General features: G+C 40.7%; 1 long non-coding RNA gene across 20 annotated transcripts in view; it reads left to right on the top strand.

Annotated features, from left to right (window-relative positions):
- The first annotated feature begins 735 nt into the window (after positions 1 to 735).
- Positions 736 to 24748, top strand: part of LOC126608366 (uncharacterized) — a 56247-nt gene continuing 32234 nt past the window's right edge. For 3 of the 20 annotated variants that reach the window (XR_007617836.1, XR_007617837.1, XR_007617838.1), the window contains exons 1-11: positions 1181 to 1801; positions 2426 to 2688; positions 2798 to 3288; positions 3376 to 3477; positions 3693 to 3764; positions 3884 to 3997; positions 8272 to 8380; positions 8464 to 8517; positions 8606 to 8671; positions 22870 to 22979; positions 23377 to 23498. This is a non-coding gene — a long non-coding RNA (uncharacterized LOC126608366). Of the gene's footprint in view, positions 1143 to 1172; positions 1802 to 2185; positions 2256 to 2425; positions 2689 to 2797; positions 3289 to 3375; positions 3478 to 3692; positions 3765 to 3883; positions 3998 to 8271; positions 8381 to 8463; positions 8518 to 8605; positions 8672 to 22869; positions 22980 to 23059; positions 23108 to 23376; positions 23758 to 24748 lie in introns of those variants that run through there. The other 17 variants (XR_007617829.1, XR_007617824.1, XR_007617833.1 and 14 more) reach the window with 17 other exon arrangements.

The following is a 24748-nucleotide window of genomic DNA, read 5'->3' as shown; positions in this document are numbered from 1 at the left end:
TTTGGGTGAGCCGTTAGCTTAACGGGTCGGGTGAAACCCGACCCAAACCCAATAAACCCTACCGGTTTACAGGTCTAATCAGAAACCTTATAACCACTAGTGTCTGCCGTATACTCTTAAGAGTAAAATCAAAGGTCCTTGTAACCTTTGACTACATGAATAAAATGTAGAGGAATGCCTAGTCATTATTTTGGCTTCTTGTCTAATTTTCTGATGATTGAAGAAAAAAACTCATTTATCACAGTTAATGCCCGTGATAGATTGCAATCCACCACGGACTATGCATGTTAGTAATTTGGATGTGATAAAAAGTCTCAGTTTCTACCACAAGCTACGTCCGTTGTTAAATGTGATATAACCATGAATTGTGCCTGTGATAGACTGGGATTTAACACCACGTGCACTATGACTGTTGTGGATTACAAACTGACCATGATCAATGCCCGTTGTAAAAGAATTTCCAAAACTAAAAAAAATTGAAAAAAAAAAGATATTTATTTTTATTTAATAAATATAATATTCATATACAAGATTGCACATTTACTACAATATAATAATTACATAAAAAATCACATTTAAAATCAATGAGCTATCCTAATAAATTATTCCTATACTCAAACCCAAACCAACGTGCATTGTTTGCGGACAGTGCGCGGACAAAAATGCCCTTCATTTGGTTTTCCAGCAAGCTTTTTTCTCTTTGTTTCACAGTTAAATGACAGGTTTGCCCTCCTAGCCCAAGCGTCCATCATCGCTACACCGTCTGCTTCGACTTCTGCTTCTCGACTCTTCCGCTTTATTCCGCTTTCTCGTTACCCCGTCTCAAATTCCTCTCTCTCGCAGTGAAACTCTGCCCCACCAATCTCAATCCACTGCTTCTTCTTTGATTCATGTTTGATTCTCTCAACCAAAAACCAGAATCTTGCTTCTCCAATTCTCTCTCCCCAGAGCATAGGAAGCATGATCGAAGTCGTCAATCGCCTTGCAGAAATTGAAGCAGTATAGATCGATAAGAGGTCGAATCACCCATCTACACGGGAAACGATGGCTTTCGATACCATCACATCAGTGATATGCGGAGCTCCTACTTTTTGCGCCTCTTCTGAAACCCCCTTGATAATTTTTTGAACTTTACCCCAATTGTATGTGCTCTCTTTCTTAATCTTAAGCTTTATGTCTATAAAAAAATCTTAATTTTGTGTTTAATTTGGGTTTTTGCGTTATGAACTCTGAATTTTGTGTTTTAAATTTTGAATTTGTAGCCTGATTTGAAGGTGAAGAAGTGATTGCTACTTAAACTCATGACCATGATTGAGTAAAAATATACCAGTTATTCTTTTATTAAGATAAAGGTCATAAAATTAGCAAAACAACAATTATATAAGAACACGGCATGCAAGGGGATGGATTTCTCAAAAATATATTATTTGGGTAAATTCATATGAGAAAAATGGTGAAGAAAAAATAAAAAGAAATACATGCCATAAATACATTCAAACAACCTTTAACAGAACTGAAGTTACATAACAGATTGCAAGTTTTCAACTTAAAATTTTGTTTTTTGTGATGACAGAGTAAGGAGAATATGACCCCCATTTCCCTTTGTTCAGGGTTCTGAGAATTCTTAAAGAATTAGAAAAAACCAGATTATAATTCTTGGTTTGAAGTTGTTTTTAATTTGGTCCACCATGTTATGTTTTGTTAATAGGAACCCAGAAGAGTCTCGAATTAAGTTTCCAACTCTTGACTGCAAATGGAACCTGATGCCATTAAGCTATCTCCCTCAGCCCTCAGAATTCGGGTAACGTCATGATTTTTAAATTGCTGCTTTTGTTTTATCTACTAATTATTGTTCGATGAATTGTATTCTTGAGTTAAATAATGATTAATTAGAATGTCTAGAAAAAAAGTTCAGCCATCGCTGTGTTTGAGATGATAATTTATATCCAATATGGTCATTAGCCAATTAAAGAACCTAATTTGGGAAGTGGGTTTTAAAATTTCAATAGTTTCGTTGTGTGTAATTTTCTTGCTTTCACTTTCCGTATGTTTCCTGGAAATATTTAGGGCTAGAAAGTGTGTAGAATTGTATAAGTGAAAAAAAAAAAGCCTCGGTCTTTAAATTGTCCTGTACACAGAGAAATTGAATTTTAATCCCAATTTCAACATTCCTCTTTAATTCAAGGTCTTCGACTCCCTTGAAGACCTATTAACACCAGCAACCACGACACCAACAAATAACTACCGCACCTTAGGTACAATTAAACAACCATAATTCTCATTTTTGTTTTTTTTATTTATTAATCCGCTACCTTTTTAATACATAATACAACATCCATGTTGATATGAACAATCCATTATGTGTTTTTGGAATGTGAATTTTTATTTTGCTGGGTTCTTATTGAGTTTCTTTATTTTTTTTTAGTTGGTCATTGCTGGATTATGCCCAAGTGTTTGGTGAATCTGTATTGCTATTGAAGGTTTTAGTGTTAGGTATGAAATAAAAATGCAAGCTTTTGCGTAAGTAAAATATATTTTGCGTCCCCCTCACTGAAACGAACGACCATAACTTTGTCTTCCCTATCGCAACCCTTGGTGGTGGATTCCGCTATTGACCCCTTACACCTGTGGCTTTGATCACTCCAATGTTAGTTGAGGAGTACATCACTGATGTATGTTGCAACTAAGGTATATCATTGAATAGAACATGAATGGAAGTTTTTTGTAACCATTTATTTACTAAATGGAACCAGGAAGCAGATTAATTTCATCTCTTTCTCTAATATCTTTAATAGAGGCTTATGCAAAAACGCATTGGACTTCACATTTGTTTGTCCTATAGGTAAGCATATTTTTGCATTCAGCATTCCTGCATACAAATTTTAATCTTTGTTTGATGTTGAAAGAATTTATCTTAATCTGATTGATTTATTCAAAATTTGTGAACCCACCTTGCAGAGATCACCACTTTCATCATTCTTCCAAATTAGTGTTTACATATAGTTTTCTCTCATCCAAAAAAAAAAAAAAAAAGATCGTTGCTTCTCCTACTCTCTCTCTCTCTCTCTCTCTCTCTCTCTCATTTTTTTTTGCTAGGATTGCTGCGTGCTTCAGATTGGTTTTTGGAAATCGGAGGAACCAATGAAATTGGCTTCTGGATTTCGAGGGGAGGTTGAATTCGGGAACTGGGTTTGAAGAATTTGCAGCCTTCATCTTCAGAGGAGGCGCCGATCCCTTGAAAGCCAGATTCTCCATCTTCATAGAGGTCCCTTATTACTGCTGCAACAGGTCTTTCAAATTCCTCCACATTTCCTCATCCTAAACCCTAATTTTCAAACAGTTATTCCTTAATTTAAAATTTTTAATTTTGTGCAGGTGCAAGGGCGATGCGTATTTCTACAAGGTCTTCAAGGTGTACACGCAACTATAGAAATTTCAGCAATAAACTCATCCCCTGTCCTCTCTCTCACTCCTGAGGTACATGCCGTTAGATTCCGTTTGCTGTCTGAAATTTTTATTTTTTTTATTCGAGTTTGCTAGATTTTTTAATTTTTAATTTGGTTGGTCAATTTTCTTCGCCGTTTATTTTATTTTTGTTATGCTTTTCGTTTTCGTTTGGACCTTTGGTTTTTCTTTTTAGTTTCTATTGTTGCTGGTTGTGACTTTGTGTTTTTCTTTGGTTATTTTTGCAGCGCTTCAACGACATTGTGGTCGGGATTTGAACAGCTCTGTGTTTCCAGTAGCGGCGGTTGAGTTTTTCTCAGGTATTAGTTTTTTCTGGTGGCCACAGTTTATCGAGTGATGTGAGTGTTGTATTTGGGTTTTTTGAGTTGTCTTTTGATTGTTTTGGATGATTTGTTGCTTAATTATGGATCCAAACTAGTAAAGACAAGGTATTCCACATAATCGCCCTCAGCCCCCACCTTAAGGCAGCGGCGTCGGCGATTCCTCGGCCATTTTCTTTGTCATCTTCGCTTTCCTCGCCATTTTAGCCGTGGTATCCCCTCTCACACTTTATACTTTGCTCTCCAACTCGAACTACGGCTAGGTCTTCTTTTTCACTGCTAATTTGCTTTATATTTCTTCGACATTCGTATATTTCATCGCATTTTATCTTCGAGCTTAATCCATCACTTGATATACAGTACTAACTCAGTTGTTCATCAGTTTGTTTCACTTTTAGGTTTTGTTTATACCATATTTAGGGCCTCGTATTTAGACATCGTATAAATACTCGAGGGACTTAAATGTAATTATGTAATAAAGGAAGGGGCAAATATGTAATTAGGGGAGGAGTCCTTATTCTATAAAAGGGCATCCTCACCCTCACAATTCCTAAGCCCTCTCACCCCCTCTCAAAGCTCCCACTCTCAGAGCTCTCTCCTTCAGATAAATACATATTCAGTGTGGACGTAGCCCAAACATTGGGGTGAACCACGATATATCTTGTGTTATTTACATTTCTTGCAGATTCACGGTCGAATTTACGTTGTTCCAAGACCTCCGGTTTTGTGCATCAACATTTGGCGCCGTCTGTGGGAAACGACACGAAAAGTTATGTCGGTTCTCTTTTAAATTTTCATCTCACCACCGTGAAAACTTCACAACATCCACTGTGAATCTACAGAAACCCAACACCCACACTCAGAGACACCACCATCTCTCTCTGGCTAGGCAATTATCTGCACAAGTTCCACCCCTCCCACCAACTCCTTTTATGCAAGAAAACTCGACTGCCAACACGTGGAATTGGTGGCCAGGCAAGCGCGAAAGACGGGATTGATCATATTCTAAAACTCTCTCTTTCATCCTCCCATTGAAACGTGCAGGCCCTCTTGGTGACAGGTCTCACTCCCAGTTTTTTTTAAAAAAAAAGCAGATCTCTTTGACGATGCTTTCAGTCCTTCCAATCATCGTCGCCTCCGATGGAATCATCTAACGGTCCAGATTCCACCGATAGGTTGTCATCCATTGACTTTTCATATTCTCAACAATCTCACTGCCGTACTGCCCAAATCTCCCTTTCTTGGTTTTGGATTTGAACCCACAACAAATCCCCTCAAAAGCTCGCATTCTTACACAAAAAACCCAGAAACCCCAAGATCAGAATCCATGCTTTTCTGCTTGAAGCTCCGGTCCTATGGGCTAGTAGGCTCTACATCTTCTACGCTATCTTGAAGACTGGTTTGGCTGGATCTCCAGCTAGCCCACTTCTGTCAGGTGCAGCCGTGCAGGTCCAGAGAGATAGGAGAAGCTTCGTTGCCCAACCCTGAGTTTTTAGTACGTGTCAGGCACTGCATCGGCGGTCGAAATTGCCACCGGAAACACGTAGAGGACGGTTAACAATGGCCGAGCAGAAAGAAAGCGACGGCTCGTCGTCGCTGCATGGCAAGTACGAGTTGGGTCGTCTTCTGGGTCACGGCACTTTCGCCAAGGTTTACCATGCCCGACACCTGCCTAGCGGGAAGAACGTAGCGATGAAGGTGGTGGGGAAGGAGAAGATGATTAAGGTGGGGATGACGGAGCAGATCAAGAAGGAGATCTCCGTGATGAGGATGGTGAAGCACCCTAACATCGTCGAGCTCCACGAGGTCATGGCAGGAGACAATAGTGTCGGCAGCCCACCAACCCTAAGGTCATGGCAAGAGACAATGGTGAAGCACCCCAACTCGATTCCAGTACAGCCTTCTGGGCTCGTATCTTGGCCTGTCGCCGCCTGCCACAGTCCTTCCATTTTCTTGGTTGAAGCAGTAAGTTCCATGACTATGAGCCGGTGAGGAGCCCACCTGGGCTGTTGCTGGTGTATGTGCTGTTATCATCATCATCTCATTAATTTTGGAGAAGGTCCTACACAAAGTTGGAAAATTCTGCACCTAAAAAGAAATGGAGGGCACGACAAAAGAAGAAGAAAATGGAGGAAAAGAATAAAGAAAGAAAAAGGTGTTAGTGGAATTGTAAACAATTCCACAAAGAAGTGGAAGACTATTCTGCACCTAAAAAGAAATGGAGGGCACGACAAAAGAAGAAGAAAATGGAGGAAAGGAATAAAGAAAGAAAAAGGTGTTAGTGGAAATTTTCCACAAAGAAGTGGAAGACACGGCAAAAGAAAAAGAAAATGGATGTCTGGAGAAAAGCAGAAAGTAAAAGCAGAAAGTAAAAGCAGAACGCAAAAGTAAGGAATAAACATCCCATCAGAATGATGTGATTTACTTTTTTGACAGATGTATAATGTAATTTTTTTTTATCTCTCAGAGACATCTGTATAAACCCCATCAGAGGGTAATAATACCAAAAAAAAAAAAAAAATAAAAAAAAAAGGGCAAAGCCCAGAATTAATGGGTTGGCATGTCGTGGAGGGTGAAGGCCCATAAGCCCAAAATAGCACCCACCAGGTGACCAAAAGCATGCCCAGTACTCCAAAAATTATTCGGCAACTTGCCGCTATTACCACCAACTAGGTGACCAAAAGTACGCCCAGTACTCCAAAATTATTCGGCAACCCGCCGCTATTGCCACCAACCAGGCGATGAGATGTACAAACCGTACTCTAATTTGGCAACTAGCCATTCATGCCACCAACCAGGTGATCAAAAGTACGCCCAGTACTCCAAATTATACATGAGCATTACTCATGTCATTCATACATAAACATACATGAGCATCACTCATGACAATCACATTCATGAACATCACTCATGACAATCATACATAAACGTTCATGACCATCATTCATGTCAACATTCATGAGCATCACTCATGTTAACACTCATGAGCATCACTCATGACAACATCCATGAGCATCACTCATGTCAATCAACATAAACATCCATGAGCATCACTCATGTCAATCAGCTTCAAAAGCTTCATTTACAGAGCTCTAGCTTCAAAAGCGTCATTTACAAAAGCTTTAGCTTCAAAAGCTTCATTTACATAAAGCTCTAGCTTCCAAAGCTTCATTTACAGAGCTCTAGCTCCAAAGCTTCACTTGCAAAACTTCAACTACAAAGCTTCAGTGCAAGATATACAAATACTGCCCCCGAACAACCGCCACTTCGGCCCATACATGGATTCAATTTGAAGTCTCCAGACAAAAGACTTGGGGGACTACAGTATGTACCATATATTGGGCCTCAACTGGGCCTCATGAAAAATACTCGGGGGACTTAGCCCATTACTTATAAAGGGGCAAGCCCTTATTTTATAAAAGGGACTCCTTCACCATCATTAGAGAGCATCAACTCTAGCCCATCATCTATGTATTGAGAAGTGAGCCCTTATTCTATAAAAGGGACTCCCTCACCTTCAAACGCCACAAGCCGAGCCAACCAAGGCAACATAAGCCACAAGCCGAGCAGTCTCGCAGCATGTGCTACTTCTGGTTGAGCATCATTTCAGATTGAGCACCGCCTTACATCGAACATCAGTTCAAGACAACATCTAGTTACTTCGGCCCACACATGGACTGAATTTCAAGTCTCCAGCCAAAAGACTCTCTTGACTGAAGACTTGGGGGACTACTGTTTATACCATATTTAGGGCCTCGTATTTAGACCTCGTATAAATACTCGAGGGACTTAAATGTAATTATGTAATAAAGGAAGGGGCAAATATGTAATTAGGGGAGAAGCCCTTATTCTATAAAAGGGCCTCCTCACCCTCACAATTCCTAAGCCCTCTCACCCCCTCTCAAAGCTCCCACTCTCAGAGCTCTCTCCTTCAGATAAATACATATTCAGTGTGGACGTAGCCCAAACATTGGGGTGAACCACGATATATCTTGTGTTATTTACATTTCTTGCAGATTCACGGTCGGATTTACGTTGTTCCAAGACCTTCGGTTTTGTGCATCAACAGGTTTTATTATGGTTAAGTAATTCCTTTATTTCGAGTATCATGTATCTGTTCTTGATTTCAACTGAATGCATATATTTGTGTTAAAGTATTAATTTTGGTTTTTTACAGTTTCGTAATGCATTCTTTTGTCATGTCATTAATGATCTAATGTTTGCTAAGCATGATCATGTGCAATAAAATGCATCTGGTGACTTCATTAATCCTCTGTCTAATATTTGTATTAATTGATTGAGAATAACAGTTACACGATTTCCCAATAATGCATCGAATTGAAGGTTTTTCTCGGAATTTTTCGTTTTCTGTAATGATAGTTGCTATAGACTTGGATTGTATTTTTGCTAAATATTATGATATGCTAGCTGGGATCTTCGATTAGTATGCTAAATTCTTAAAACTAGGACGTCTTGATGTTTACAGACGGTTCTTCCAACATCATCAACTATATCAATTCAGCACCAAGTCCTAGAAGGTCATGTTGGGGTATATTGGAGAGGAGGCGCTCTTCTGATGACAATTACAGATCCAGGTGATGTGCATTGAGAAGTTGCTTGCATAGGGCCTTAACTTTGCATGCTTCTCATTATTTCAAATTTCATTTTTCATCTCAAGCTGCCTCTGGTCACCCATTTTGAACCCGCTCAAGTGACCCTGCAGACTGATGAGGTAACTTTGGTAATCCATGTTTGGAAGATTGAGGATTCTGTCTTTCCATTCATTATAGTTTTGAAAGCTTCTGTTAGCAACATTGTAGGTAAGGGATGTTCCATGTGGTACAAAAGGGGGTGTCATGATGAATTTTGATAAGATTGAGGTAAGGGTATGTGGTATTATTCTTTAGTATTTGTTGATGCACAAAATCAGTGAGAACTTTGGTACAACAGAAAGTGTTAAGTTTGTGACCTTCGCTAGATTGCTCAGGTTACTAACGTGGATAAGTATGTAAATGGATAGGGACAGGGAAGCAAACACAATATGTATGTGGTTCATCTAGATTGGCTACGTCCATGGAGTAGAGGAGTTCTCATTAATTGTGAAGGGTTTACACAAGTACATAGGTTCAAGCTCTCCTTTTGTGAGTACTAGTGAATGATTTAGTACAAATGACATTAGGAAATATTGTGAGAGAATGATCTCTATTTATAGAAGAGAGTTTCTAGTTTCATTCTGACATTGACACGTGTCGTGTTGTGATTGGCTTCTGATGTTGACACATGTCGCGCTATGATTAGCTTCTGATGTCGACACGTGTCGCCCTGTGATTGGCCTCCTGGTTGTAGGGAAAATCTTTTGGGTCCTTGACGGTATAACGTTGACTGGTGCTCAGTAGTTTTGGGATTGGTCAAGTATGGTACAAACATTGCTCCCCTAAGTTCCTGAGTGAGGGAAGCTCCTCAGTTGGGGACTTGCAAGATCCAAGCCATTGAGTAATCACGAAATTTCTAAGTACCGAAGTGTGGTATCATTTTCACTTGCTTTAACTGTGTCATACGTAGATGAGGCATCTTCTCTGGAAGTACTTTTCCTCCATCTAGGGGTGATATCTTTAACCAATGAAGATGCATAAGGTAATGTATCAATTTCACTTGAAGCTTACTTGTAGTTTCGGGCTTGGTCAAGTGCGATACAAAACCCTATAGCTGGAGGGTTTTTTGGTTTCCTCCAGAGTATAAGGCCGACTCAAGAATTTGAGGGTCAAAACAAGTCCATTAAATCAAGAGTGCGTTCGACCTTGATGATATGGGATACTTTTGCTGTTAACGAAGTAATAGATGAATCGGCATGTGTTCTGCTGCGCTTGTCTCCACATGCTTCCTTGTATCCTTTTCACTTGCCCTATCTGTTCCTCAAACAGATGTGGTATCTTTTCTGGAAGCATAAGATGTTGAAGATGAGTACTTGAGAGCAATGCCAGGTAAGTAATCAGGCAAGAGGTTCCAGGCAGTCAGTTCCTGACTGGAAGCTTGATTCCAAGTGTTGACTGATTGCTCTCTTTCTCCTTGTCTTGCAGGTAAGAATAAGACCAAAGGAAAGGACAGGGAAAAAGCATGATATGGGATACTCTTGCTTTTAACCCTGATGATATGAGATACTCTTGCTCTGGTGTGGCTTGTTTGCAGAGGTATTATCGGGAGGAAAAAAAGCTGAGTATTTCGAGAGACTCTGCTGAGAGTGCCCTCTCGGTTGTGAAGAAAAGTTGAGCATTTTTTTTATTTGCAGGTTTGCCTGGATGTGGAGGATAGAGGTCGACATATATAGGAGTCTCCCTAACAACAAGTAGTAGTGCTATTCCTTTACCCTTCTTGGTCATAGCAATGTAGTGGAAGCTGCAAGCTTCACGTATTTTAACTTTGTCAGAGCATTTTGAAAAAGTGGTCTGTGGTATTTGGAAAGCTGATGTTGCGTGTGAAGATTGTAGATAAGCTTTATCCAAGGAAATCTGGCTCTCGAAGTTCGGAGAGCGGTGCCTCTTCGATTTTCAAACAAGCAATCCTGTCGGGGATCTGGCTCTCGAGATTCAGAGAACTGTGCCTCTTCAATTTTTGAGAAAGCAATCTTGTTGGGAGTCTGGCCCTCGAGATTCGAAGAGTAGTGTCTCTTCGATTTTTGAGAAAGTAATCCTGTTGGGAGTCTGGCTCTCGAGATTCGGAGGGCGGTGCCTCTTCGATTCTTGAGCACGTAATCCTGTTGGAGTTTGGCTCTTGAGATTCGGAGAGCGGTGCCTCTTCGATTTTTGAGAAAGCAATCCTGTTGGGAGTCTGACTCTTGAGATTCGGATGACAGTGTCTCTTCGATTTTTAAGAAAGTAATCCTGTTGGGAGTCTGGCTCTCGAGATTCTGAGGGTGGTGCCTCTTCGATTTTTGAGCAAGCAATCTTGTTGGGAGTTTTCTCGAATGTGAGTAAAATTTGGGCATTTTTGCCAGTCTGCCTTGCCACGGAGCACGGAGGTTGACACACATTGGGACTTTCTAGTTATCAAGCAGTGGTGCTGTTTCTTTACCCTTGTGGGTAATAGTAGGGTAGCTGGACCTTCAAAATTTATGTGTCTAAACTTTGTCAGATATCTTTGGCAAAGTTATCTGTGGTACTCGATGAGCTAATGTTGAGTGTGGAAATTGGTGCCTCTTCGAAATCCGAAGAGTGATGCCTCTTCGATTTTTGAACCAATGGCCCTGTTGCCCTTTCTTTTATAAGGGCACCAATTGTGTGCAAGGAGTTCATTCAGAGAGTTATTGCTTGTAGGAATTTTCCCTTTACTTCAGAGATTTATTGCACTTCATTTATCCTTCATCATTTCTGAGAATGTCTGGCCCATTTGACCGTCGTTTTGACTTAAACTTTGGTGAAGAGGCAGCCATGCCTTCTCAAGACAACATATGGCACCTATCCTTCTTATCCCCTACTGGTCTTCTTACCGTTAGGGACTCTGTGATGAAGAATGATATGACCGCTGCGGTGGTGGCCAGGAACTTTCTCATTCCCAAAGATAACAGACTACTTTCCAAACGGTCTGATGAGTTGGCTGTTAAGGATTATTCGGCTCTCAGTGTTCAGTGTGCAGGTTCTGTGTCTAATATGGCCCAACGCCTATTTGCTCGAACCCGCCAAGTTGAATCATTGGCGGCTGAAGTGATAAGTCTCAAACAAGAGATCAGAGGGCTCAAGAATGAGAATAAATAGTTGCACAGGCTCGCACATGACTATGCTAATAACATGAAGATGAAGCTTGACCAGCTGCAGGAATCTGATGGTCAGATTTTACTTGATCATCAGAGGTTTGTGGGTTTGTTCCAAAGACATTTATTGCCTTCGTCTTCTGGGGCTGCATCGCGTAATGAAGCTCCAAATGATCAACCTTCGGTGCCTCATCCTTCTGGGGTTCTGCCTAGTACTGAGGCTTCGAATAATCACCCTCTGGTGCCTCCTCTTTCTGGGGCTATGCCGACTGCTGAGCCTTCTCCTGAGCAACCTTTGTGAAGGCTCCCTCTTGTTTGTTTATTTTGATTCATGTATATGTACATATTTGTAACTTATTGGAGATATCAATAAACAAGCTTTGTTTCATTTCAACGTATTGTGTTAAATACACCAAGACCTTCTTCATTAAGTTCCTTGAATTTTTCCTTTTGTTGAAGCTTGTATGTTGAAGCTTTGTGAGTGAAGCATGTAGGTTGAGGTAGTGCTCCCTTAATTTCTCGAGTGAGGAAAACTTCTCGTTTGGAGACTTGAAAAATCCAAGTCACTGAGTGGTCGTGAGACTTCCGAGTATCAAGGTGCAGTAGCATATGGTAGGAGTCCCCTAAGTCTCCGGTCAAGAGAGTTGACGAATGAGGCATTTCCTTTCTAAGTGGTAGCCCAAAACTCATTCTTCATATATATTTGTTATGAAAGTTGTTAGGCCCAAAGAATAGGAGGCCTAGGCACTTTTTTTTTTCGAATTTTTGAATATCCGAATTTTTGAATTTTTGAATTTTTGAATTTTTGAATTTTTGAATTTTTGAATTTTTGAATTTTTGAATTTTCGAAAATATATATATATATATTTTAAAGCTTTATAGGTGAAGCTTTGGTGTTGAAGCTTTGATGTTAAAGCTGTGTAGGTGAAACTTTGAGGTTGAAGCTTTGTTGGGTACCATGAATTGATTTTGCTTCACACTATCTTGATCAAGATAGTGTGAAGCTTTTGTGTTGAAGCTTTGTAGGTGAAGCTTTTGTGGGTGAAGCTTTTATAGGTGAAACTTTTGTGGGTCAAGCTTTTGTAGGTGAAGCTTTTGTGGGTCAAGCTTTTGTGGGTGAAGCTTTTGTGGGTGAAGCTTTTGTGGGTGAAGCTTTTGTGGGTGAAGCTTTTGTAGGTCAAGCTTTTGTAGGTGAAGCTTTTGTGGGTCAAGCTTTTGTGGGTCAAGCTTTTGTAGGTCAAGCTTTTGTGGGTGAAGCTTTTGTGGGTGAAACTTTTGTGGGTCCAGCTTTTGTGGGTCAAGCTTTTGTGGGTGAAGCTTTTGTAGGTCGAGCTTTTGTGGGTCAAGATTTTGTGGGTGAAGCTTTTGTGGGTGAAGCTTTTGTGGGTCAAGCTTTTGTAGGTGAAGCTTTTGTAGGTGAAGCTTTTGTGGGTGAACCTTTTGTGTTGAAGCTTTTGTGTTGAAACTTTTGTGGGTAAAGCTTTTGTGTTGAAACTTTTGTAGGTGAAGCTTTGGAGTTGAAGCTTTGTAGGTGAAGCTTTGGAGTTGAAGCTTTTGTTGGGTACCATGAATTGATTTTGCTTCACACTATCTTGATCAAGATAGTGTGAAGCTTTTGAGAATTTGTAGTTGTCCTCCATTGATGAAGCTTTGTTGAATTTCCCTTTTTATTTTTTTATTTTTTTGGGAAACTAGAAATTTGAAAATGTAGGAGAGACAACATATACAAATTTTGCTTCCACACTGTTGAGCAAGAGATTGTAATGCAAGCCACACCTTGTAGTAGTCGAAGGTTTGGATAAACCATATAAATTGAATTTGCTTCAAACAATCTTGAGTTTGCTTCGAAGGTTTGAGAATTGTAGTTGCCCTCCATTGATGAAGCTCTTGTTGGCACCATAAATTGGTTTTGCTTCACACTGTCTTGATCAAGAGTGTGAAGCTTTTGAGAATTGTGGTTGAACTCCTTTAATGAAGCTCTTGTTGGCACCATAAATTGGTTTGCTTCACACTGTCTTGATCAAGAGTGTGTGAAGCTTTTGAGAATTGTGGTTGAACTCCTTTAATGAAGCTCTTGTTGGCACCATAAATTGGTTTTGCTTCACACTATCTTGATCAAGAGTGTGTGAAGCTTTTGAGAATTGTGGTTACCCTCCATTGATGAAGCTCTTGTTGGCACTATAAATTGGTTTTGCTTCACACTGTCTTGATCAAGAGTGTGTGAAGCTTTTGATAATTGTGGTTGAACTCCTTTGATGAAGCTCTTGTTGGCACCATAAATTGGTTTTGCTTCATACTGTCTTGATCAAGAGTGTGTGAAGCTTTTGAGAATTGTGGTTGCCCTCCATTGATGAACCTCTTGTTGGCACCATAAATTGGTTTTGCTTCACACTGTCTTGATCAAGAGTGTGTGAAGCTTTTGAGAATTATGGTTGAACTCATTTGATGAAGCTCTTGTTGGCACCCTAAATTGGTTTTGCTTCACACTGTCTTGATCAAGAGTGTGTGAAGCTTTTGAGAATTGTGGTTGCCCTCCATTGATGAAGCTCTTGTTGGCACCATAAATTGGTTTTACGTCACACTGTCTTGATCAAGAGTTTGTGAAGCTTTTGAGAATTATGGTTGAACTCATTTGATGAAGCTCTTGTTGGCACCCTAAATTGGTTTTGCTTCACACTGTATTGATCAATAGTGTGTGAATCTTTCTACGAGTTATAATGTTTGCATTGTTACAGAGGGGAAATGTCTAAAGCAGATGCAAGAGGGCTGAATAGCTTAATCTTTTTATGCCATGCACTGAAGTTGTTGTTGGCTTGCAATAAGACTTTGTTGGTGACTATAACTCTTGTTGGGCATAAGTGCTCCCCTAGTTGAGTTGTCAAAGCTTGAAGGTTTTTTATTATTTGTGAATGCTAGAAGTTCACATGTACAAGTTATACCACTCGTCTTTTGGTAGGTGTAATGAATGGTGAGTTGCTTTCATCGCTTGATTGGTGGTACGAAGGTAAGTTCCTTAATAACCTTTCATCACATTTCATCACCTGGTTGGTGGCACGAGGATGAGTTCCTTCTTCCCCTGGTTGGTGGCATGAATGACAAGTTACCAAATGATATTAGAGTACGGGTTGTACATTTCTTCACCTAGTTGGTGGCATGAAGGAGAGTACATGTTGTACATCTCGTCACTTGGTTGGTGGCATGAGTGGCAAGTTGCCAAATGATATTAGAGTACGGGTTGTACATTTCATCACCTGGTTGGTGGCATGAAGGAGAGTACGAGTTGCACATTTCATCACCTAGTTGGTGGCATGAATGGCAAGTTGCCAAATGATATTAGAGTACGGGTTGTACATTTCATCACCTGGTTGGTGGCATGAAGGATAGTACGGGTTGTACATTTCATCACCTGGTTGGTGGCATGAAGATGAGTTCCTTCTTCACCTGGTTGGTGGCATGAGTGAGAGTACGGGTTGTACATTTCATCACTTGGTTGGTGTCATGAAGGATAGTACGGGTTGTACTTTTATCACCTGGTTGGTGGCATGAAGATGAGTTCCTTCTTCACCTGGTTGGTGGCATGAGTGGCAAGTTGCCAAATGATATTAGAGTACGGGTTGTACATTTCATCACCTGGTTGGTGGTATGAAGGAGAGTACGAGTTGTACATTTCATCACCTGGTTGGTGGCATGAATGGTAAGTTGCCAAATGATATTAGAGTATGGATTGTACATTTCATCACCTGGTTGGTGGCATGAAGGATAATACGGGTTGTACATTTCATCACCTGGTTGGTGGCATGAAGATGAGTTCCTTCTTCACCTGGTTGGTGGCATGAGTGAGAGTACGGGTTGTATATTTCATCACCTGGTTGGTGGCATGAAGATGAGTTCCTTCTTCACCTGGTTGGTGGCACGAGTGACAAGTTGCCAAATGATATTAGAGTACGGGTTGTACATTTCATCACTTGGTTAGTGGCATGAAGGAGAGTACGGGTTGTACATTTCATCACCCGGTTGGTGGCATGAAGATGAGTTACTTCTTCACATTTCATCACCTGGTTGGTGAGAATAAGGGCAAGGTGTCTAGGCACATTGTAGCAAGTGTCGAATGACACAAAGTATGTTGAACCCTTTCGAAGAACAATTGACTTATGTATGAATGTGTTGGAATGTATGATTGAACGAATATACTATGAAGCTATTCGTTTATTTGTATAGTCTTGTTGACATATACTTAGACTTTGTTTCATGTTGAAGCTTTGAACCCGAGTGTTTCATTGCTAGGAATGTAAGAGGATTAGGACCGAGTTGTCTAAATCACCTCTTTATTGAATTCATGCCAAATAGTCTTCGTTACATAGGATGCTGAACGACTGAAGCTTAACACTTGTACAATGTAAGTTTACTTGAAATAGTATTTCAAGTGATCAGCGTTCCATGGATGGCCAAAGGTCTTGCCATCGAAGCTTCCAAGCTTGTAGGAGCCAGGGCGACTGATGCTAACAACTTCAAACGGTCCATCCCAGTTTGGACTAAGTGTTCTTTCACTCGGGACTCTATCGCAGAGTAATCTTTTCTTCAATACCCAGTCCCTCACTTTGAAAGAATTAGGTTTAACCCTTGAGTCATAGTAGTTGGAGATGCGCTGTTTATAGGCGACATTCCTTAAGTGAGCCTGGTTTCTGTGTTCCTCGACTAGATCTAAGTTGAGGGTAAGTTGTTTGTCATTTTCACTTTGCACGTAGTTCTGGACTCGGAATGTTGCTTACTCAAGCTCAACTGGGACAACTGCCTCTGTACCAAAGGTAAGTGAGAATGGGGTTTCTCCTGTTGATGTCCGATACGAAGTGCGGTATAACCAAAGAACTTAGGGTACAAATTCTGGCCAACAACCTTTAGCCTTGTCTAAGTTGGTTTTCAAAGTTTGCTTGATTATTTTGTTGATGGCTTCAACTTGTCCATTAGACTGAGGATGAATTGGGAAGGCAAAACATAAGTTAATGTTGAACTTAGAGCAGAACATCCTGAACTTATTGTTGTCGAACTGTCGCCCGTTGTCAGTGACTATTGTATTGGGAATGCTGAATCTGCAAATGATGTTCTTCCATACGAAGTCTTCTATTTTTGCCTCAGTAATGGTTGCTAAGGGTTCTACTTCGGCCCACTTTGTGAAGTAGTCAACTGCAACGATTGCATAGCGAACCTTGCCCTTCCCTGCAGGCATTGGGCCGATCAAATCAAGTCCTCATTGGGCGAAGAGCCAAAGGCTGATCATAGGAGTGAGCGGCTCGGGAGGGGAGTGAGGAATAGTTGCGTAGCGTTGACACTTATCACATGAGCATGATATTCTGATAGCATCTTGGTAGAGTGTTGGCCAGTAATATCCTTGGTGAAAAGCCTTGTGTGCTAGGGATCGAGATCCAGCATGATCTCCGCAGACTCATTCATGTATTTCCCGAAAGACAGTTTCCGCTTCTGTAGGGGTAAGGCATCTTAGGTATGGTAAGTTAAAACCCCGCTTGTAGAGTTGGTCATTAATAATCAAGTAACGGGTAGCCTTGTATCGAATCTACTTAGCTTGGACTTTGTCATTTGGAAGGGTGCCATGAGCAAGGAATCTATAAATTGGGGTAATTCAACTATTCCCCTGTTGTAAGTTGCACACTTCCGCAGCCATGGTGCTCAATTCGACTTGAATTTTTCTCCCAATATTGTCTTCCACCGCTGAGGCGAGGCGAGCCAAAGCATCTGCATGACTGTTTGCCGCTTGAGGAATTTGGGTGATCTGGTAGTGGAAGTGCTTGAGTAACAATTGTGTTTGTGCCAGATATGCTGCCATGGAGCTATCCTTAGTGTCAAAGTTGTTGGTGACTTGGTTAACCACCAATTGGGAGTCACTGAAGATATCAATTCGTTTAACCCCAAGTTGTTTGGCCAAACGTAAGCCTACTAAGAGGGTTTCATATTCGGTCTCATTGTTCGACGCCTTGAATTTGAAACGAAGAGCATACTCCATCGCCACTTTGTCAGGGGTCTTAAGGACTAGTCCTACTCCAGAACCCTGTTGGTTGGACGAGCCATCAACATATAGACTCCATGTTAGGGCTGTTGGTTCTATTTTCTGAGCTTCCGAGGGTAATGAAACCACTTCTTTAGGCGTAGAAACAATGTCAACAGGATATGTGAAGTCGGCGATGAAGTCTGCCACTGCTTGGCCATTCTCAGCTGGCTTTAGTTGGTAGGAGATGTCAAACTCACCCAATGCTATCGCCCATTTAATCATTCGCCTAGAAGTGTCAGGACTTTTGAGTATCTATCGAAGATGATGATTGGTAAGCACGATGATAGAGTGTGCTTGGAAGTAAGGGCGAAGTTTTCGAGCAGACATGACCAATGCTAGAGCCAATTTCTCAATGTTGGAGTATCGTGTCTCCTCATCTTGTAAGGCCTTGCTAGCGTAGTAAACAGGCCTTTCGACATTACCATCTTTTCGAATGAGAATGGAACTTACTACTGAAGCCGATACCGACAGATAGATAATGAGAGTGTCACCAACCTCAGGTTTGGAGAGCAAATGGGCTTTACTCATGTAGTCTTTGAGGTTCTTGAATGCCTTAGCACATTCATCAGTCTATGTAATGTACTTCTTACTTCCTTTAAGTGCTTTGAAGAAATGAGCACATCTATATGTGGCTTTAGAGATGAACCTAGTTAAGGCTGCCACCTTGCCAGTAAGGCTCTGGATGTCTTTTGAAGTTACCGGCTCTTTCATGTCGAGGATTGATTTGATCTTCTCGGGATTATCATCAATGCCGCATTGGCTTATCATGAAGCCTAAGAATTTGCCAGAACCTACGCCGAAGACACATCTGTTGGGGTTCAACCTCATTCGATACCTCTTCAGAATGGTGAAAGTTTTAGATAGGTTGGTGATATGTTAGTCAGCATGTTTGCTCTTGACTAGCATATCATCAACATAAACTTCCATGCTCTTCTCAATCTGTTCGGCGAACATTAAATTGACCAGTCTCTGATAAGTCGCTTCTGCATTCTTTAGGCCGAAGGGCATGACTTTATAGCAATATAGTCCCCTATCAGTAGTGAAGGCTATGTGTTCTTGGTCCGGAGGGTTCATGAGGATTTGGTTGTATCCTGAGTAAGCATTCATGAAGTTCAGGAGTTCACACCCTACCGTAGAGTTTATAAGTCTGTCTATGAGAGGAAGAGGAAAACTATCCTTCAGGCATCATTTGTTTAGGTCGGTGTAATCGACACATATTCTCCACAAGACCTTTTGGAGCAGGAGACTTTCCTTGGTCAGATTCTTCTTAACAAGGACAACATTTGCTACCCACGTTAGATAATTGACTTCGCGGACAAAGCCTATACCTTTGAGTTTTTTAACTTCTGCCTTCATTTCCTCGTACCGTTCAACATCATAAGATCTTCGCTGCTGTCTCACTGGCTTGGTCTTAGGGTCAATACTTAAGCGATGACAAATTATATCGGGAGAGATGCCTGGCATGTCCTCATATGACCAGGCAAATACCTCAGTGTTCTCTTGCAAAAAAGAGATCAATGCCAACCGAATGGGTGGTGACAAGGTGGTACTAATCTTCACCATGCGATCCGAATAATCTTTTAAGATAGAGACATTCTCCAACTCTTCAGCGGGTTGTGCTTGCTGGGTGAAAGAGTCATCTCGAGGATCGTCGGGTTGACTGTTGCCACCATGAAGATCCAAGTTGGCTTCGTCTGGGCTGGTCTTTATAACTTGGTCATGTATCAAAAGGGTTTCCTTGGGCACAAGCAGGTGCTGTTGCTTGACCGAAGTGTTGTAACATGATCGTGTACTAAGTTAATCTCCTCTGATGTAACCATTACCATAGGAGGTTGGAAATTTAATCAACAACATATGTGTGGATACCATGGCCTTGAGATCATTGATGCATGTGCGTCCGAAGATGACATTGTAAGCCGTTGGGCAATCAACCACCAGGAAGTTAATGGTAATGGTACCTGTGTAAGGGCATGTACCAATGGTGAAAGGTAAGTGTATGCTCCCCAAAGGTTGCACGATATCACCGGAGAAGCGTATCAGATGGGAAATCAAGCAATCGAGCAAATGTTCAGCTACATTAAGTGCCCTGAAAGCTTCAGCAAACATGATGTTGACCGAAGCCCCTATGTCTACCAGGATTCGTCGTACTTCAAAGTTGGCTATGTGAGCTTCCACAATCAGTGGGTCGTTGTGAGGGTAGATGATACCTTTTTTCTTCCTCAGGCTAGAAACATATTGGATCCCAGTTAGGCTTTTGATACTTACCTCCCCTGATGTCTTCTACGTGAAACATTTGGTGGCCAGACCTTAAAGCTCGTTCACTTTTTTTCATGGCCCCGTTGGAAGATTTAGATATGGGTGTGCCACCACTTATGGAATATATCACATTCACCTGGCGTTGGTTACGGTTACCCCTTGGAGGGTGAATGAGGAATTGATCAATTTTTCCTTCACGTGCCAAAGCTTCAATATGATCACGAAGGGTGATACACTTCTCGTCGTCATAGCCGTTATGCTCGTGGTAGCAGCAAAACGTGCTCGTGTTCTTCATGGGCTTGTAATCCGGATGCCTCAGCTTTGGTTTCGGTATCAAGTGTGCTATGCTGGGGTAAATGGCCACGCATATGGCGTTCAAAGGTGTGTATGCCTCATACCTCGGGGTAGGGGCTGTCCTGACATGTGCTTGACCCACTGTGTTGATTGACTGGGGTCGGGGATTATCATGGTGATACCGTTGGTTATCGCGGTAGTGTCCCTTACTCCTTTTACTAAAATGAGACTGGTGAGGATGAAAATCTTTCCTTTTGCCCTGAGATTGATATGTCTGTTGACTTGACAAAGTATTAAGTAAAGCAGGGGAAGGCACCGCTGCCGTTTTGAAGGTCGAGGTCTTTTCATTTGGTTAGATCTGGCTTTCATTCCCTACTTGCTGATAAGGGGTGGTTGTGGGGGGTTTCCCTTGATATGTCCTTGCCTCGGCGAAGACATGGTTGTAAGCCTGTGTCATCACCTCAGAGTAAGTCTTCCAAGTGTTGGCATTGATCATGTACTTGAAGAAACAATCACGTAGGCCTGCCGTGAAGGCCTTGAGGGCAGTCTTGTCATCTGCCTCCGCGCAGCAAGAATACTCATGGCTGAGATGACCAACATACTCTCATAGTGACTCGTCCGGCTTCTGGCGAATAATGTACAAGTCATCTGCAGAATGCAAGCAATCGGTCTGGAAGATGTGTTAAGAGACAAACAGTCTCTTCAGTTCCTCAAATGAGTCTACTGTCTCAGGTGGAAGACGGCAATACCAGTTTAGAGCTCCGCTAGAGAGGGTGGAGGGGAAAAGAAGACATCGCTCTTCGTCAGTGTGCATCCGATATGCCATGGTGGACTCAAAGAGGTTAAGGTGTTCAATTAAGTCATCCCTTCCAATATAGAGTTGTAAACCAAGCTTTTGTTTTGTCTTTGCTTGAATGGGGTGTCGAGGATCCTCCTTGTAAGAGGGCCAGGCCTAGGTTGGTTCCAATCAAGTATCTCAGCTTGTCGTTCGGCTTTCAACTTGTTTACTTCCTTAAGAAGCTATAGGACAAGAAGGTCCCGAGTAGAGTCATGTACCACTGGAGCTTTCTTTCGTAAATCTCCATATCCTCTTGGAAGTATGAAGGTTTGATCAAGAGCATGTGATTTTTCCCTGAACTCGACGTACTGACTTCCAAGGTATGTCTGTCGGAACATCTCTGAGTCCCCTATACCTTCTTGTTTCTCTAGGACTTGTTGCCCATTCCCCAAATTGGTAACCGGCTTGGGACATGGGAGGGGGCCGAGTCTTTCAGAGACCCTTGGGTCGTTGATCTTCTAACTTACATGGATGGGATTGTCTCGACGTTGCTTTAGGAAATCTCGACAGTCACGAAAGACGGCTTTCGATCCTTCCACTCCTTCTGTAAGGAGGTGTATTCCTCCACTTCTTCTACTTCGGGTTGAAGCAGCTGGGTTGAGAGAAGTCTCATGTCAATCAATGTTTTGAAGATTAGCTCGCTCCTCATCAGGGATACCCATGTCGAAGAAAGGCGACCCTCCGTGTTGGGGGGCACGCAGATGATGGTTGATGTCCACAAAGGTAACGAGCTCGCATGTTTGAGTACGCCTAGTTTCATGGAGCGCCTCAAAGAGGTTCTCATACTGCTCATGTAAGACATCATTCTTCATTGCTATCTTGTTGTTTTGGGCTTCTAACTCATCGACTTTAGCTTGAAGAACAATCCTCTTTCCTTCCTTCTTTTGTTGCTTCGCACTAGGAGCAAGATGGATGTCATTCTGTGTGCTGTGGCTTCCTTCGCTCCCATGTTGGAGAGGGATGTCTGGTCAAAATAGAGTGTACGAATGGTGGAAACCAGCTTGACAAAACTGAAGAGAGTGAGAATAAGTGTCGTTCCCACAGACGGCGCCAAATGTTGATGCACAAAATCAGCGAGGACTTTGGTACAACAGAAAGTGTTAAGTTTGTGAACTTCGCTAGATTGCTTCGGTCACTAGCATGGATAAGTATGTAAATGGATAGGGACAGGGAAGCAAACACAAGATGTACGTGGTTCATCCAGATTGGCTACGTCCACGGAGTAGAGGAGTTCTCATTAATTGTGAAGGGTTTACACAAGTACATAGGTTCAAGCTCTCCTTTTGTGAGTACTAGTGAATGATTTAGTACAAATGACATTAGGAAATATTGTGAGAGAATGATCTCTATTTATAGAAGAGAGTTTCTAGTTTCATTCTGATATTGACATGTGTCGTGTTGTGATTGGCTTCTGATGTTGACACGTGTTGCGCTGTGATTGGCCTCCTGGTTGTAGGGAAACTCTTCTGGGTCCTTGACGGTATAACGTTGACCGGTGCTCAATAGTTTCGGGATTGGTCAAGTATGGTACAAACAGTATTTGTATATTAGTTTCACTTAGTTGAAGGTCTTGAAAAACTCCATTTAATAAATCCAAAATGTGTGTTCCTTTAGGAGCCGTTTGATAACCATTTGGTTTTTAGTTTCAAGTTTTTGTTTAGATTTATTTTTGGTCATTTATGATAACCTTACTTTAGTATATGTAGATTTAATATTACAATTTAGTATAAGTAGTGCATTTTATAGTGTGGATCTCTGAAAAGGAACTTGGTGGAAGTTCCTTATTACATTGTTTTGTCTCAGAAGTTGTGAATTATATGCAGATATGGATGTTGTCTTAGCTAGATCGTTGTTTTAAACAACCGACTCATTTTTTGATATTACTTTTCAGATTTTACTTATGTAGATACTATCTCTTCATTTCTCAGATGGTTGACAAATTGGATGATGAAATCATGGCAATAGAACTTGGTCCACCTAATTTTAAAGAGGCCTTATAAGGTAATATGCTCTGTCTCAATTTTACAGAGCTCTTACATTAGTTTTTTCTTGCTCCTTTTTAACTCTTGACATGATATCAGGATGTTGGAAGAACCCTCTTCCGAGCACATGTCGAGGGTCAACTAAAGGTTAACAAATTTGTATATTTATTATTAGCTAACTCTTAATATGATGCCGTTAAAAAAAAGTCAATGATAAGTTGAAGGGTTTGAAAGAAACTAAAGTGGAATTAATTGGAACCGAACCATTCACTAGAAATCGATATATGTTTAGGTGTATTCGGAATACAAAGTAGTATAATAAGTGGTATATGTGGTTTATATTTTCTATACTTTTTCTTATAATCTCTTATGCCTTGGTCTAATTACTTTCTTGAATTTGATCTGTTTTTTTGTAGAAACTTGGTTGCAAGGCAAGTTGGAAACGCACAAAAGTTTGATCGTGTCCTATAGAATTGCCAGAGAAGGTCATCTCCATTTCGTGCAAAATCAGATTTCTTTCTACACACAAAAACACTAGGTAAACACGCATTAGCCTTATTTTGTTCATGATATAATTCTATTGTCTATAAATTTATTTCAATTTTTTTCCCTTGCCTGGGATGCTTCCTTAATGATCAACATAGCATAGGACAACTTTTAGTGTTGCAGAAAACAACATTTTCCATTAATGTTTTTGGACAGGAAGCAATTTGTGTTTTTTCGTATCCAAAGAACGTAATAGTTTTAATGGACAAAGTAGGTTTCTCTTTTGATATTTAAATTTGTTTCATTCATGATGAGGTTGTGTATAATTTGCATTGGCATTGGTAACTTAGTTTTTGACTCATATATTGTTTTATGAAGATTGAAATTGCATAATCTTTCATATAGTTTTCAATCCCGCAGCAGCGCGCGGGTACAAATTCTAGTATGAAACTATTTGTCAAGTATGAAATACGTCTCCATTTACAAACAAATTATCACTTAAAATACTTCACTTTTCCTTGAATCGTATGACAAAGATTCATAATTTGAAAACCACCGTTGCCACTGCCCTTTCCTCCTGTTGAATAATTCACCTATACACATAATGAAAAATAAGTTGATCAAACAATTACTTCTAAGAAAACAGATGCTTAGTGATGCGAAATATATAAGCACACAAATTAAACCCTCTTTTTATCAAATGTAGTAAAGTATGTAAGTAGGGATCGTTCTAGGCCGGGGATTAGGAGGGATTGCTAAACACTTGAAAACTGACTTAAAAACATAAAAATAAAATTTAAAACACTAAACTAGACTCAAAGAATGCAAAACTATACTTTAAAATACTTAAACAAACATAAAACTCAAAACAGCAACCTAATGACTCAAAACTACCTAAAAACCACTTTCTGGGCAGTTTTGAGAACCTAACAAGAACTTGGACGAAGTTGGATAAAAACTTGAATAAAAACACTTAGAAACACAAATCAAAACACTTTCTAACTAATCTAAGACTTCAAAATAAAGGGGGATTTGTTTTGGACGAAAATTGAAAACAAAACAGAAACTTTAAAACAAAACAGATTGTAAAACGTTTTTGGATGAAAAGGATGGATAAAAGGCTAGTTAGGAGGTTCTTCTCCACACATGACACACTTGCAAACAAAATGATTTTCAGTTGTTCTTTCAATAAATTATGAAACTCAACACCCCAAGTTAATTAGATACGCTTAAATTAACCTTCAAGTTCTCCTTAAGTTAATGAATTGGATGGAAAAGCGCATACAACAATTCAAAGCATTC

The sequence above is a fragment of the Malus sylvestris genome, chromosome 16, assembly GCF_916048215.2.
Source record: "Malus sylvestris chromosome 16, drMalSylv7.2, whole genome shotgun sequence".
NCBI classification, from domain to species: Eukaryota; Viridiplantae; Streptophyta; class Magnoliopsida; order Rosales; family Rosaceae; genus Malus; species Malus sylvestris.
Note: the sequence above shows the minus strand (reverse complement) of the source record. Positions and strands in the feature narration are given on the sequence as shown.